We start from the raw sequence: 17,851 nt of genomic DNA, 5'->3' as shown, positions 1-17,851 counted from the left end.
CCTGAACAGCGTCCAATGTCAACAGCAGTACATTCAGCCTCTGCTACTAGGTGGACGGCAACAGTCGCCCATGTGGACATGCAGATATACTGTCAGCCGTCAGCTTCCTACTGGTCCTGCAACCACCCCATCAACCACAGAAGACAACAGCTATCCTTTCGATAAGTATGTAGCAAACAGTGGCATCAAGGTGTACAGTATAGATTGCCAGTTTAAAATAGCTTTGCAGTTATTGCAAATTCTTAGCCCAGTGAAAGCGAATTTCCTGTCAATCATAACCCTCCACAGCCAACGGCTTTGCCGCAGTGGTAACACCGGTTCCCGTCAGATCGCCGAAGTTAAGCGCTGTCGGGCAGGGCTAGCACTTGGATGGGTGACCACCTGGTCTACCGAGCGCTATTGGCAAGCGGGCTGCACTCAGCCCTTGTGAGGCAAACTAAGGAGCTACTTGACTGAGAAAAAGTGGCTCTGGTCTCGTAAAACTGACATACGGCCGGGAGAGCGGTGTGCTGACCACAGGCCCGTCCATATCCGCATCTAGCGACGCCTGTGGGCTTAGGATGACACGGTGGCCAGTCGGTACCGCTGGGACTTCCAAGGCCTGTTCGGACGGAGTTACAGCCCTCCACAACCACCGTCAAAATTGTCCACCTCGTTAGCTGATCCGTCAGCGCGACGGATTACGTACGAAAAGGGCCTGTGTTTCGATTTTCGGTCGAGTCGAAACTTTTCTTGGGGACCGGGTGTTGTGTTGTCCTCAGGTTCTTATAATCATTACTGAAATTCCAATTCTGAGATGGCTGTATGGGCACGTCTCTAAAGCCAGTGAAAGTAAAAAAGGAATCTCTCCCGTCTTTATACACGGAACTGAAAGTTGGGAAGCCGTAGCTAAGGATCTAGAGATGGCCCTTTCTCAACTGTATTTTAGTACTTCACGACTTGATGCTGTAAGCATTGCGACTGAGACCCTTGAAGATTAAAGGCAGCGTGTTAGTTTCTTGAAAGACAATCACATCGAATTTCACTCTTAAGAATCTGATCAGACTAATAAAGCACTAAAAGTAGTCATTAGAGGGCTGTCGATCACAGCACCTGAGAAGGAGATTGCTGTTGAATTAACTAACCATGGATATCAGATCTGTAGTACAAATGCATTCGTTCTATGTCAATCGACCATATTCATTGTGCTTAGTACTGCTGAAGATCCAGACATTTACTCTCTGCAGAAGTTATGTCGTATATCGGGTGTAACTGTAGAGAATTACAGAACATGTGGTCAAAAACTTTGCCACAGGTATCAAAGATTTAATCATTCATCAGTACATTGCAAAGCGGAACCACGTTGCTTGAAGTGCGTTTCAGACAGTAAAAAGTTCCAGGAAAGCTCCAACCTCTTGTGTTATCTGCGGTGGAAGCCAACGCGCGTCTTACAGAGGTTGCCTTGTTTACCAGCAACTACGCTCACGCCAGCACCAACAAGTAAACACATTGGCGTAGTCGGGACCAGCCCTGCTGCCACAACAGTCGCCAATGCCAAACAGGACACACCCTCCCCGGTTGTCCAACCGCATTAGGCCTCCCTTCCCCAGAAAGAGTGCCTCATATGCAGTCGTAAAGAAGGGCACTCCCCCGTAACGATCAGCTAACCAGCAACTTTTACAGCCTAACTTGCTTTTTCCGGAACTGTTGTATCCTCCACAGCTTCCCTAAGAGATTATCAAGGTATCATACCTAATGTACTAAATCTTTAACAAATTTTAGGGCACCCCAGAGTGAAAGATCTATTAAACAGACACTGTAGAAGTCTAATTGCTACAATCAACTCACCACAAAAAACGTCAATATCAGAAAATTTATTACATCTACCAAGCAATAATCGTTAAATGCCGATCACTGTAGCAGTAGAAAACTTTAAAATCGTTTCCTGGAACGCCAACGACATAAGAAACAAAGTTCCTGAACTAAAATTTTTCATTATTGAAGTTTTGCTGGACGTAATCTTTTGCTTGACATAATCTTACTCAGTGAAACTCATCTTCATTAACTTTCAAGATACCACGAATTAAATGCTATCGCAATGACGGACAGCTCCGACGAATCTGGTGACACTGTCTTACACCCCAAAGAATACATCTGCAAGTTGATCTCAATAATGTCTTGAGTGGTCCGACTGAACCGGTAATAGTAGCGTGTGACCTGAATTCTAAAAATTATATGTGGTACTCAAGGACCACACACCGTAACGGAAATATATTGTTTACGTACTATAACACATCAAACCTAGCTATTTATTCGCCAAACGAACCAGCTTACTACCCCACAAATACTGCGTTCTTACGGGACGTTCTGGACGTCGCTCTCTATAGGAATGTGCCAGGCATTGTAAACGTCAATAATCTTTGCACCTTAATATATAACCATACTTCGTTATTAGTATCTATCGGAGACACAGCCCCGGTCAGAGAGATAATTCAGCCACACACGAATATTGACTGGGTCTTATGCAAGCGACATATTGAAAATATTATTGTTTGTGTCGCCCGTATACAGACTGCTGAAGAGCCGGAGCTGTGATTTGTATTACAGATCTTTCGACCACAGCGGCTAATCTAAACATCCTACCCCTTCCGCCACCCAAATTACCCTCCTGAAGTTCCTCCTCAGATTCAACTGTTAAAGACAACTAAGAACTAAATATGGAAATTGGCAATGGACGTGTGATACAGCAGTAAAAATGTTTTAAATAGACTAGCTAGGGACCTCAGCAAAAAAATTAAGCAATATGAGAACGACGCAAGGCACTACAAACTCGAACTGCTAAACCCAGATTCAGTCTCCGTTTGAAAAGTTACTCGGAAATTCCGACGAAAGTCGACCGGTACATGACGGACCCTCTGTGACTACTTCACCAAGAGAAGAGGCGCAGGCTTTTGCACAACAAATAAAATAACTAAAATGTTCAAATTTGTGTGAAATCTTATGGGACGTAACTGCTAAGGTCATCAGTCCCTAAGCTTACACACTGCTTAACCTAAATTATCCTAAGGACAAACACACTAATCCCACGTGACAATAAATGGCGCGCGTGCATCCCTCTCTCCCTCTCTCTCTCTCTCTCTCTCTCTGTGTGTGTGTGTGTGTGTGTGTGTGTGTGTGTGTGTGTGTGTGTGTGTGTGTGTGTGTACTGATTTTGTTTTGGTTGCTATATGGAACTTCACATTTGTCTACTTTGTGTCGGTTAGCCTTATGTTTGCTTTTTTAGGTCCTTGAGAATTTTATACAGCAAAGGTGATTAATTTTTTGATCCGTACTGACTTTGTTTTGGTTGCTCAGATGTAACTTCACATTTGTGCACTTTATGTCGGCTAGTCTTATGTTTGCGTTTTTGAGGTCCTTTCGATTTTCATTCGGCCAAGGTGGTGATTTCCTAAGTGACGTTACATAGTTTATTATCCCTTTTGTCAGTTGTTTTACTGGTAGTTTGTTGAGATGACCAAAGAGTTCCATTCCCCTTTTCGTAATGTTACCAGTTTCGATGTTTGCAAACTTTCCTGTTGTTTTGATTGCTTGAAGCTTGTAACCGTCTCGGATATATCTTGCTCTTATAATTTTTCTAATGATCTTTCTCTCGTGTTTTTCGATTTCTTCATGTTTTCCGTTAAGCTTCAGGATTTCGCTTGCATGGAGGACTGTTGCTTTTCTGACAATGTTGCAGTGCAGAATTTTTATTGTTACTATTCTCTACAAACATAATTAAGTTTGTACAGAACTTGCAGACCGCGCATCCTTCTTGCACTTGTCCAGGCCTTTTTCTCTTTTTTTTTTCGAATTAAGCACTGCAGCGCTGTAGCTGGACAACCAGGAAAAAGGAGCGAAAAATGGCCAAATGTGTGTGAGATCTTATGGGACTTAATTGCTAAGGTCATCAGTCCCTAAGCTGACACACATCCATGCCCGAGAGAGGACTCGAACCTCCGCCGGGACCAGCCGCACAGTTCATGACTGCAGGGCCTTAGACCGCTCGGCTAATCGCGCGTGGCTAAAAGGAGTCAAAGGGGGAAAGAGTGTGACCTCAGCGCATCGCCACGGGGCAATATGGACCACACGGCCAGACGACGTCGTCGCGCTGCCGCTGGGCAGTGAGGAACCCACAGTGAGAGAGTTCTACCCGCACTAGTCCGGGTTTGTTTTTCCGACTAAGGTGCTGCGGCACTACAGCTGGACAACCAGTACAAAGGAGCCAGAGGCGAGGAAGAGTGTGACCACAGCCACACGACTTGGGCAGACAGCCTTTCCGGCAACGCGCTTTGCACCGGCGCCGCGACGCACCTAATAAGGTTTGTCGAGGCGCGGTGGGGGCGGGGCAGAGCAGCGCGGGAGCCGAGTACTCGCGGGTAATGTGATTTGGCTTGGGGCCCGCGGGCGCCCGCGACACAAACAGCCGCCGCATCCAGAAGACGCTCCGGGAGGCTCCCATTTGTTCCGGATGAGCGGCCGCCGACTGCCACGTGCAATATGCACGGAGCGACGCCAGCGCCTGCGCCGCCGCATACCGCCCGACGCGCCCCTCGTCTCGGTCCCGCGCTCCTTCCTCATAAGCCGGGTGATATTCAAATAACGCCGAAGCGAAACGACGGAATTTGACGTCTGTATTCCATATTGAAAAGATAAACTTCCAATACGACATCCTCTCGATGAAATATATCCTCGGGACAGACACCCGAGAGCTACTTTCGATACTACCAGACGCTTTATCGCAATGTATTCTCCATCTGTTTATACTTCGTGTTAGGATGTGATTGTAGCCGTCAGTGAAGCCCTCGGCGTAAACTGTCAAAAGTGACTTGTTGCTTATTCTAACAGCTAAAATGAAACTGCACTGCCTAACACAATTAAAGGATCACTTTCTCGACACCTTGGAACTGTCATCCATTCTGATATTCGAAATTTGGCTCAAAGACGCCTACAGCGTTCCTCTGTAGTAAATCAGGAATGTTGAAACGTCCTGGCGGATTAAAACTATCTTCTGAACCGAGACTCGAAGTCGGGACCTTGGCTTTCGCGGGCAAGGGTTCTACTAACAGAGCTACCCAAGCACGATTCACAGCGCGCCCTCACTGTTTCAGTTCGTGAAAGTACTTCGTCTCCTACCTTCCAAACCTCACAGAAGCTCTCCTGCGATAATTACAGAACTAACACTCCTGGAAGAAAGGATATTGCGGAGACATGTGTTACTCACAGCCAGAGGGATGTTTCAAGAGTGAAATTTTCACTCTGCAGAGCTTGGAAGGTAGGAGACGAGGCATTGGCAGGTTTGAAGCCGTGGCTCAAAATGGTTCAAATGGCTCTGAGCACTATGGGACTCAACTTCTGTGGTCATTAGTCCCCTAGAACTTAGAACTACTTAAACCTAACTAATCTAAGAACATCACACACACCCATGCCCGAGGCAGGATTCGAACCTGCGACCGTAGCAGCAGCGAGGCTCCGGACTGGAGCGCCTAGAACCGCACGGCCACCGCGGTCGGCTTGAAGCCGTGAGGACAGGCCTTCAGTTCAAATGGCTCTGAGCACTATGGGACTTACTTTCTAAGGTCATCAGTTCCCTAGAACGTAGAACTACTTAAACCTAACTAACTTATGCACATCACACACATCCATGCCCGAGGCAGGATTCGAATCTGCGACCGTAGCAGCAGCGCGGTTCCAGACTGTAGCTCCTAGAACCGCTCGGTCACCATTGCCGGCCGGCCCTTAAGTCGTACTTGAGTAGATCAGTTGGTAGAACTCTTGCACGTGACCGGCAAAGGTCCCGGCTTCGAGTCTCTGTCCAGCACACAGTTTTAATTGGCCAGGAAGTTTCGTATCAGCGCACACTGGCTGCAGAGTGAAAATTTCATTCTAAATTGGGAATGTTATTTGACGGTCCACCTACGGTAGATGTTTTCCTACTAGTTGTTCGGGCATTGCCAGGACGTCCCACTGCTGCTAGATTTAGATGCACCTGACGAGGGGGCGAAGATCCCGAAACCGTGGGAAGAACTTCCGTCGTGCAAGACTTCGTACAATAAAAATATTTTAGATATCCGACGGATTTGTTTACCATGAACCTGTTTCATGGTGCATAAGTTTGGTGCCCTCCGACGTCACCCTCGGGCTCGACGTTTCAAACAGCAAGATGTCAAGACATGCGAAAAAAGGGCCAGGACTCACAAGTTCATGTCAGGTGTAAATTTCACCACAATTCTGTCCAACATCACTCTCGATGAGAAAGTGATCACACCGCGTGTTACACACATTTCACCCATACGTTTGACGCCTCTGTGATGGAGGTCAATATTGCGACGCCCAGAATTTAAAATCACGCAGTTTTCTTTTGGGTAGCCGCGGAAAACGTTCACATCGCCACTCAGAATCGAAACGGAAAGGCCTCAGGGGGGCGACATAAAGAGTGTCAATGAAACCTTCCCATTCCTTGGGATGTTGGTTCCTACAGATTTCACGGTCGAAAACGACAGTTTGGAGTGCGATGAGCAACACGGAGACGCTCTTGGCAATCTTTTATGCTGCTGGTATCTCCCTAACGCTCCCCACACCATTACACAGCCTCCACCAGCTTGAACAGCCCCCTGCTGACATTCAGCGTCCATGGATTCATGAGGTTGTCTCCATACCCGTACACACTAATTCGCTCGATACAATTTGAAACGAGACTCGTCCGGCCAGGCAACATATTTATAGTCATCAACAGTCCAACATCGGTGTTGACGGGGCCAGGAGAAGCGTAATGGTTTGTGTTGTGCAACCATCAAGAGTACACGAGTAGGCCTTCGGCACCGAAAGCCCATATCGATTATGTTTAGTTGAATGGTTCGCACGATACATTCGTTGACGGCCCGGCGTTGAAATCAGCAGCAATTTGCGGAAGGGTTGCATTTCTGCCACGTTGGACTATTCTCTTCAGTCGTCGTTGGTTCCGTTCTTGGAGGATCTTTTTCCGGCCGCATTCGAAGTCCGAGTTTAATGTTTTACGGATTCCTGGTATTCACGGTACACTCGTGAAATGGTCGTACAGGAAAATTCCCACTTTATCGCTGTTTCGGAGATGCTGTGTCCCATCGCTCGTGCGCCGACTGTAACATCACGTTCAAACTCACTTAAATCTGGATAACCTGCCACTGTAGCAGCAGTAACCGATCTGACAACTGCGCCAGACGCTTGTTGTCTCATACAGACGTTGCCTACCGCAGCGCCGTATTCTGCCTGTTGACATATCTCTGTATTCGAACACGGATGCGTATACCAGTTTCTTTGGCGCTTCAGTGTATTAATATTTTATTCATTGCGTTTTTCATTGGCTCAGTCCGTCCTTTGTTTAATGGCTGTCACAAGCATGTAATGAAGCGGAGATCCAGTCTGCTCTGGCCTTCTTCAGCTTTTTCCGAGGTGTTCCCCCTCGTCTCACGTATTCCTCCCATGTTGGTCGCCTGTCCCACCACGCGCAGCGCGTAAGCCACCTAGCCGCGCCATTTAGTCCCTTACCGGCTTGTTAACTGCGGAAGCAGGTGCCGCGCTCACTGTACACATGCGAAAGTGCTCTTTGCTTGTTGTGCTTATGTCATTATGCATTTTATTCTTGCCTCTGCACTTATTTTATCGTTTCTGTTACTGCTCCATTTGCCGAATAGGCGTGACGGACTGGCCCACCCGCATCCACGAATTAATAAATTATATGAGAAGTACCATTAACCATAGTTTTTTTTCCTTTTTAGAACGTAATCCTCCTCCTTCTTCTTTGTACTATCGGCTCCCTTCTTGTTCGCAGTTGATTGCACCTGAAGATGCAGCTTCAAGCTTCCAAAACCAGTCGTACAATAAAAATATACAACTGCAGCGGATTTTTAATTCAACCAGCATTTTACAGCATGATGTTCAGCGTACAGCATAGAAACAGCATCTGTGAGGCAATGACTTTTTGGACAGTAACATTTTTGAAATGGACTAGTCTGCCTGGGCTCACCGTCTACTACCAATGGCGCAACTTTAGGATGAGTTAGAACGTCGGCTTCACTGTAGGCCACAGCGTCTAACATCACTACATGCTCTGGTTTTGTCTCTTGCGGAAGAATCGACTGCCGTACACACATTCAGAAATCTCTCAGCCGACAGGAAGTCATGAGGAAGGCGAAGAGTGGACACATCCTGCATCAGTGCCCACTAACAAGTATCCTAATACTTTTGATCTGATAGTGTACACAGGGTGGAGAAAAATTGTGTCACGAAATTTTAATCCTGGATACCTGATGCCAATAGGAACCAAAATTACTAATGTTGTGTAGGTCAACAACGCACCAAGTTTTAACTATGGAAACTTAGCGCCACTCGCTCCGATTGGCAGTGGGATTATCCTGTTTCCCTGTTGCCTCGCCCCATCATTGCCACAGCGTGATACGCACACGTGTCGAATAGGTCTTGTGTTTGTCTCCAACTCATGTCAGAGGCATTCACACGTAAGTTTCGCTTCGGAGCATACACATGTCACCTGCGATTTAGTTATACGATAAGCATGACGGCACAATATTCGTTTCAAGAACAAGGAGATACGGTTTTCGTTTATGGACTAACCGACGGTAATGCACACGAAGATCGACGTTAGTATGAAGAACGGTACCCAGAAAGAGGCCACCCACACCCGTAAACGTTTACAGCAATTCATCAGCGATTTGTCGTTAGCGGGATATCACGGTGATGCTCAAAGACCTCGAACAAGACGGGATGCTGCATTTGAAGAGACTGTTCTCGAACGTTTCGGGGAAGCACGTACGAGAAGTACTCGAGCGGTTGGACACGACGTGGGGGTCACTCAGCGGTTAGGCTGGGAGGTTTTGAGGGATGAAGGCCAACATCCATCTAGCTTCCACCCTGTCCAAGACCTAAATCCTGTGGCGGACTATGAATACAGGCTAGGATTTTGCCGGTGGTTTCTGGGACGTGTTGTGAGAGATCCCGACTTCCCCGCCATTGTGTTGTTTGCCGACGAGTGCGCCTTCCATCAGGATAGCCTTTATAACGCTTGAAACGTTCATTACTGAGCAAGGGGAAATCCACACATCACGTCGTCCACGGACACCAGGAACGATTTTCGCTCACTATTTGGGCAGGCTTTGTGGGTGACCATCTGGCTGGGCCGGTCCCTCTACCTCTTCGACTTACCGGGACAAATTACCTTCACTTTTTGCAAGAAACTCTACCCGGCCTGCTGGAAGACGTTTCCCAGGACATACGGCTACGCATGTGGTTGCAGCATAATGGGGCGCCCGCACATAACAGTCGTGCTATGCGCGGACAGTTAAATGAACTCTTCGACGGCCGAGTAATTGGCAAAGGTGTTCGTAGGACATGGGTGCCTCGATCACCAGACCTCACGCCATTAGACTTTTTCCTGTGGGGATTCTCCGCGGTTCCAGTTCTCCCACCCGGACGTGAACCACCTAGAAACGAAAAGGAGTTAATGGATCGCATTCAACATGCCACCAATCACTACAGGACAATGCCAGGAATCTTTGAAAGAGTTCGGCAAAACGCCGTTCGACGTTACCAAGCTTGTGTCGCGCCAGAGGGTCACCAGTTCGAGTACCTGCTATAAATGAACAATGTCACGGCTACAAAAAAGGCCCTTTTCAGGGCCTACACAATTTGTAAAAGACTTTATCTATGCGAACTAACAGCTGTTGACGGGTTCGTTCCCGGTACGTCTTATCATGAAACTACAATGGATATGTCGGGACCCAGGCGGATTCACCCCCAGAGTGGAAGGCTGGCGCGCTACCACCGAGCGAGCGGGCCACCTTGGATACATCGTCATCTCCGGCATGCAAAGCATTCGAGGTCATGCGTTGTTCAGTGCATCCGGCGAAAGGTCAATCCCGCGGCCAATCGGAGCGCGTGGCGCCAAGTTTCGGTATTTTAAAAATTGAGCTTTGTCGACCTACACAACATTAGTAATTTTGGTTCCTACTGGCATCAGCTCTCCTGGGTTAAAATTATTATTCAGTACTTCGTGAGTGTGTCTGCAAAACCCAGAAGAATCCTCGAAAATAAAAATATTTCTTGTAACTTTATGGAACATTACACGCATTACACGCATAAGACTGCTAGATCCCATTTAGAACCCCAGTAAGCAAATACAAGAATAATAGAAACACTGGCAGATGAAGCGCTGGAAGAAGATTATAGTTTAACAAATCCGTGGACAGTGATGTCCTCAGAGTTCCAGCAAAAACTTGGATTGGAATGACGTGGAAGAAAATCAGGCACTTTCTTTTCAAAAGGACCATATCAGTTCTTGCCAGCAACAATACGGAGAAACCACAAACAAAATCGAGACTTCCGAATGGATCTGAACATTTGTTTATCCGAATATACATTCAGTAAAACATCCAGGCAAGTTGATAATGAGATTTAGCCTGATAACTGTGACTGCTAGATGCATAACCTGACATGATATTTATACTATAGAAGCTACCGCTAGATACTCACAAGGAAAAACATGATACCTTAGAAGGATAAATCTTGGAACTATTTCGCTACTGAATCTTCCTGAGATTCATGTGCGATCAACTCTTTTTTTCTCACAGCTGAGAACATTTTACAACTTTAGTAAATGTAGGAAATAAGTATTACAATTCAATATTTAAAATAGAAATCTCTTCTATGTCTACGATTGATTTTCTAGCAGACGAGAAGAAAACGTTGTATTTAATAGCAGTGGTTACCTTCAATAATAATCGATTCACTTTGATTTGTCATTGTATCTCATACTTTGCATCCCTTAAAAGCCTAATTTCGACAAATACCCACTATACCTCCGCTTTCCACACCCTCCATTCCGCGAAGCTTTCCCGCTCAGACCCAATGATCATTTGACAGGCGTCTTACAATTTACAGCTAGAAATCGTCGGATTATTAACAATTGCTGTCTCTGGTATTTAAGTTCACCTCTATAAATCACTGCCATAATTAATCTTTTCAGCTGTCTGCATCCTCATAGTAATCACCATCAATTTTCTCTTCAAAATCTCGTGTTCACTCTTCCGGTAAATATAGCTGTTCATCCCAGAATATCAACGGCATTTGTTAAGTAGACAAAGCAGGTAAATATGGAGCGCCTGTATCGAAGCCTGAGCAAATAATTCAGGCTGTGAATCCATTAAGACTCGCTTCGTGTTCCCGTTTGTTTTTTCCTCATTTTTTTATTTGTCCTATCGCGTAAAAAGTGCACACCACTCCAACATCGCGAAACCGATCATAAATTACGAGGCATTATTCGGGCTTATCGGCTAACCTGTTTATTATCACACTGAACATATTTAGTTTTGAAATTGCGAGGTTTACTCACAAAACATACACGGATTTAGGATGCTAATGCGCATTTCATGGAACGCGCCAACAGCACGTATTTCAGACACCGAAACTGGTATTTTGTGCGAAAATGGAAATGAAGTAGGTGTTGGACGCACTTTTTGTTCCATACACAGGAATTAAACTTGTTTAAGTAATGACCAAGAATCAATAACAATTGTTGTTTTGTATCACGTTGCTCTACTGTCAAGTACATGTAGCAGCTTAAGCATCTTAATTGCTTACATTATACTGATGGCGAACGATAACAGGAAACAAATTTCGGTAACAATTAATTATCACACTAACTGTTTCACGCGAATGGCATCATTTTCAGATAGCGTACATTCTTTCTTACGCAAAGAGGATTACATGTTGTTGATAGGATCTGTTGTACCGATTTCTCTACGAGTCAAAATGTAAAACTGAAATGCAACACTCCTATTTACGAGCTTTTGGTAACACGACACGCAGAATCTCTTTCAGCGGTGACGCTTTCCTAAATTTGAATCCGTTTCAGTGAGAAAGACTGCACGCCATGTGAAGATTAATTGCGTCACCAAAACCGGCAATGGCAGAAGTCCGTATCATGAAAACCACCCAGTCGCAGCTCTCCACGCTAATCTATCCTGTGCAAGCCAGCAACCGAAACACACATCCATTTGCTGTACTCCCCTCTTGGACTCCCTCTGCAGTTTTTACCCCGAAATCTTTCCTCGAATACTAAATTTACGATTCCTTGATGTCCAAGAATGTATCCTGCCGAATGACCCCTTCTTTTAATCAAATTATGCTACGCATTTTTTCTCCCCAATTATACTCAGTACTTCCTTATTAATTACGTGATTTACCCACCTAATCTTCAGCATTCTTTCAAAAGGTTCTACTCTCTTCTTGTCTGAACTGCTTATCATTCACGTTTCATCTCCGTAGTAGTAAGATTTACAATTAACTTATTACTTATGTCTTCTCGCACAGTTGGGTCCATTTTTTGATGTTTAGGGGTCTGATTCTTGAAGCTAAAATTCTCGAATTTTAGGTTCTCGTAGTTCAATTGATCTCAATTATTCTGAAGAATGTCGTTGCAGAATTTTTGCTTTTTTGATAATTTATTGTCTCAAATTGTATTATATCACATTGTCTTTTGAATTTCTACATCTACATATATACTCCGCTGTCCACCAAGTGATGTGTGGTGGAGGGCACAATTCGCGCCAAAGTCATATTCCCCCCCCCCCCTCTGTTCTACTCGCGGATCGCGCGAGGGAAAAACGCCTGTCTGAACGCCTCAGTGCGAGATCCTATTTCCCTTATTTTTGAATGATGATCATTACGCGATTTGAAAGCTGGTGGTAATAATATATGCTCTACATCCTCGGCGAAGATTGGATTTCGGAATTTAGTGAGCAGCCCCTTCGGTTTAGCGCGTCGTCTATCTGCAAGTGTGTCCCACTTCAAACTTTCTATGAGATCTGTAACGCTCTCGCGATGGCTAAATGTGTCAGTCACGAATCTTGCCGCTCTTCTTTGGACCTTCTCAATCTCTTGAATCCGACCCAACTGGTAAGAGTCCCATACAGTCGAAGAATACTCTAAGACTGGACGAACTAACGTATTGTAAGCTATTTCCTTTGTTGAAGGACTGCATCGCTTCCGGATTCTACCAATAAACCGCAATCTAGAGTTCGCCTTAGCCGTTACTTGTGTAATCTGATCATTCAATTTCATATCAGTTCGAATAGTCACACCCAGATACTTGACTGATATTACCGCTTCCAAAGACTGATCATTATTTTGTACTCATACATTAAAGGGGATTTTCGCCTTGTTATACGCAGTAGGTTACACTTACTAATATTGAGAGATAACTGCCAGTCATTACACCACGCATTTATTTTCTGCAAATCCTCATTGATTTGTTCACAACTTTCGTGTGATATTACTTTCCTGTAGACTACAGCATCATCGGCAAACAGTCTAAGGTCGCTGTCAATACCATCAACCAGATCGTTTATGTAAAACGTAAAAAGCAGATTACCTATTACGCTGCCCTGGGGCACACTGAAGTTACTCTTGTTTCTTTTGAAGTTACTCCGTTCAGGACGACATACTGCTCCCTGTCTGTTAAAAACTTTCTATCCAACCGCATATGTCATTGGATAGAGCGTAAGCGCGCACTTTTTGTAGCAAGCGACAGTGCGGAACTAAGTCGAATGCCTTTCGAAAGTCGAGAAATATGGCATCAACCTGGGAGCCGGTATCTAGAGCCTGTTGTATACCATGCACAAAGAGCTGTGTCTCGTATGACCGCTGTTTCTTAAAACCGTGCTGGTTTCTGCACAAGAGCTTCTCAGAGTCTAGAAAGGTCATTATGTCTGAACACAAAATATGTTCCACGATTCTACAGCAAATCGATGTCAGTGAAATTCGCCGGTAATTATGTGCATCTAATTTCCTACCCTTTTTATAGATCGCTATGACCTGGGCCTTCTTCCAGTCCCGTGGAACTTTCCGCCGTTCCAATTATCTCTGATAGATGACGGATACAAATGGTGCTATATTTGTAGAATAGTCAACATAAAATCTAACGGGGATACCGCCTGGGCCAGATTTTCACAATAAAAAAACTGAAATTACATTGTTCGTACAAAAATACGTCCGACCACATCAGAGGAATGCTCACTACTACCTCACTCTGCGGTAATAACAATATTCCAAAGGGTTTACAATTTTTCTTGACAAACGAACTTCTGATAGCTCAGATTTTTATTTCATGAATGAATTCAGAATTAAACATAATAAACAGTACAAGACTGCGTAAATAATAGTAGAAATTTTAAGTGTGCCAAATATTTCGTAAGTTCAAATGTTTCTAAAAAAAAATTTTAACTCTGCGTTCAGAGCTAGTACATATCGATTATAACAATGAAAATAAATAAATTCCTTTCCATAAATTTTAGCTTGAAATATAACATATTGTGTATAAAATTATATGACTTTTATTCAGAAAAACAGCTGAGATAATAATGGACTGTCCATATTCGAAGAATATTACTGGTATCGACTACTACTATTGAGAAGAAGTAATGCTAGAGGATGATGTCACTTTACAGGCTGTAATCTAGGTCGTGTAATAATGCATGTCATACAGTCAAACAGCGGTTAAAACTTTCTGTAAATATGGTATGATTCTGATTCCGCATGAAAGAAAAAAGTATCTGCTTTCGTTGAGATTTGATGGTCTTAGAAAGTTTGGGAACTACTGATCTAAACACTGCAACCCTCGTAAGAAGAGTCACGAAAAAACATTCCACGACGGAACCATAAGGACAACTGAACTGAGTTTAGAGGGTAATACGGAGTCCTGTAGACAGTCATTTCATTAGTTCTCTCCATACGAGAACAGAGCCGGCAACGGAGCGACAATAATGCGCCGCGCACAGCGCAGCGGCAGGGCCGGGTGCATTATTCTGGCGGCGTGGCGTGGGCGGCGGGCGCCCCCAGCGGGCTCATTGTGGAGGCAGCGGAGCCCTTCCGACCCACCTGCGGGCAGCGAGCTATGCGGGCTGTCGCGCAGGGCTGTGCAGGCGCCTCCGGCTGGGCAGCCGCCGCAGGTGACAGGCTGCTGCGCCTCGGCCGTTGCTATCCTCGTTACGAACTCAAAGAAGCGAACAGGCAGGAGTGCAGATACCGCCCTGAGAATGCGTACAGAACACAGTCCGAGACGGGAAAAATCCTGTACCTCAGTCCTCCGATTGGGCTGCAATTTATAAATACACTACTGGCCATTAAAATTGCTACACCACGAAGATGACGTGATACAGACGCAACATTTAACCGACAGGAAGAAGATGCTGCGATATGCAAATAATTAGCTTTTCAGAGCATTCACACAAGGTTGGCGCCGGTGGCGACACCTACAACGTGCTGACATGACGAAAGTTTCCAACCTATTTCTCAACAGCAGTTGACCGGCGTTGCCTGGTCAAACGTTGTTGTGATGCCTCGTGTAAGGAGGAGAAGTACGTATCATCACGTTTCCGACTTTGATAAAGGTCGGATTGTTGCCTATCGCGATTGCGGTTTATCGTATCGCGACATTGCTGCTCCCGTTGGTCGAGATCCAATGACTGTTAGCAGAATATGGAATCGCTGGGTTCAGGAGGGTAATACGGAACGCCGTGCTGGATCCCAACGGCCTCGTATCACTAGCAGTCGAGATGACAGGCATCTTATCCGCATGGCTGTAACGTATCGTGCAGCTACGTCTCTATCCCTGAGACACCAGATGGGGACGTTTGCAAGACAACAACCATCTGCACGAACAGTTCGACGACGTTTGCAGCAGCATGGACTATCGGCTCGGAGACCATGGGTGCGGTTACCCTTGACGCTGCATCACAGACAGGAGCGCCTGCGATGGTGTACTCAACGACGAACCTGGGTGCACGAATGGCAAAACGTCATTTTTTCGGATGAATCCAGGTTTTGTTTACAGCATCGTGATCGTCACATCCGTGTTTGGTGACATCGCGGTGAACGCACATTAGAAGCGTGTATTCGTCGTCGCCATACCGGCGTATCACCCGACGTGATGGTATGGGGTGCCATTGGTTACACGTCTCGGTCACCTCTTGTTCGCATTGACAGCACTTTGAACGGTGGACGTTACATTTCAGATGTGTTACGACCCGTGACTCTACTCTTCATTCGATCTCTGTGAAATCCTACATTTCAGCATGATAGTGCACGACCGCATGTTGCAGGTCCTGTATGGGCCTTTCTGGATACAAAAAATGTTCGACTGCTGCCCTGGCCAGCACATTCCAGATCTCTCACCAATTTAAAACGTCTGGTCAATGGTGGCCGAGCAACTGGCTCATCACAATACGCCAGTCACTACTCTTGATGAAGTGTGGTATCGTGTTGAAGTTGCATGGGCAGCTGTACCTGTACACGCCATCCAAGCTCTGCTTCACTCAATGCCCAGGGGTATCAAGGCCGTTATTACGGGCAGAGGTAGTTGTTCTGGCTACTGATTTCTCAGGATCTATGCACCCAAATTGCGTGAAAATGTAATCAAATGTCAGTTCTAGTATAATATATTTGTCCAATGAATACCCGTTTATCATCTGCATTTCTTCTTGGTGTAGCAATTTTAATGGCAGGTAGTGTAAAAAGTGCGTACCCAGCTATATTTCACGATATACCACGATGTATCAGGCAGATTAAATACCCTCAGACTTCAAGAAGAATGGAATAATATTAATTCCAAAGAAAGCAGGTGCTGACAGGTGTGAGTATTACCGATCTATCAACCGAGTGGGGTAAAGCATTGATTTGCACACTGGACTCGCACTGAGAAGAACGCCGATTTAAACAGATGTCCGACGATCTTGATTAGGCTTCTCGTGATTTCACTAAATTGCTCAAGGCAAAATCCAGGATGGTTCCTTCAAAATGGCACAACTGCTTTCTTTCTTCATCCTTCCGTAATCTGAGCTTGTGATCCGTATCTAATGACCACATTCTTGATGGGACCTCATTCTCGATGGGACATTAAACACTAAACTTCTCCGATCTATCAGTTTAATAAGCCACGGTTGCAAAATACTAATACGAATTCTTTGCAGAAGAATGGGAAAACTGACAGAAGCCGACCTCGGAGAAGACAAATTTGGACTCCAGAGAAAAGTAGGAACACGTGAGGCAATACTGCTCCTTCGTTTTCTCTTACAAGATATGATCGGGAAAGGCAAACTTGCGTTTATAGAATAAGTACGTTTTTGACAATGTTGAATGGAATACTTTCTTTGAAATTTTGTACGTAGCAGGGGTGAAACACATGCAGCGAAAGGCTATTTGCAACCTGTGCAGAAGCCACACGGTCGCAGGGCATGAAAGGGAGGCACTGACTGAGAAGACAGTGAGACGGGCTTGTGGCCTAACGCCGGTGTTATTCAATCTGTACATTGAGCAAGCAGTAAAGCAAACCAAAGACAAATCTGGAGTAGGAATTAAAGTTAAGGGAGAAGAAATAGAACTTTGAGGTTACTATGTCAGAGACAGCAAAGGACTGGGAACGGGAGATGAATGGACTGGACAGTGCCGTGAAAAGGGGATGTAAGATAAACATCAAAAAAGCAAAGTAAGGGTAATGGAATGAACGCATTGGAATTAAATCAGGTGATGTTGAGGGAATTAAATTGTAAAACGAGACACTCAAAGTAGTAGTAGATGTGTTTTGGTATTTGGGCAGAAAGGTAACTGATGATGGCCGAAGTAGGGAGGGTATAAAATGTAGACTGACAACAGCAAGAAAAGCGTTTCTGAAAAAGAGAAATTAGTTAACATCAAATTTTGATTTAAATGCTAGGGAGATTTTTCTGAAAGTATTTGAATGGAGTATTGTCGAGTATGGAAGTCAACCACGAACGATAAACTCTTCAGA

General features: G+C 45.1%; 1 pseudogene; it reads left to right on the top strand.

The window, feature by feature from the left end:
• Nucleotides 1-287: 287 nt before the first annotated feature.
• Nucleotides 288-405, top strand: LOC124799565 (annotated as a pseudogene).
• Nucleotides 406-17,851: the final 17,446 nt, after the last annotated feature.

The sequence above is a fragment of the Schistocerca piceifrons genome, chromosome 5 (genome assembly GCF_021461385.2).
Source record: "Schistocerca piceifrons isolate TAMUIC-IGC-003096 chromosome 5, iqSchPice1.1, whole genome shotgun sequence".
In the NCBI taxonomy this organism is placed as follows: Eukaryota; Metazoa; Arthropoda; class Insecta; order Orthoptera; family Acrididae; genus Schistocerca; species Schistocerca piceifrons.
This window is presented reverse-complemented; position numbering and strand designations above follow the sequence as displayed.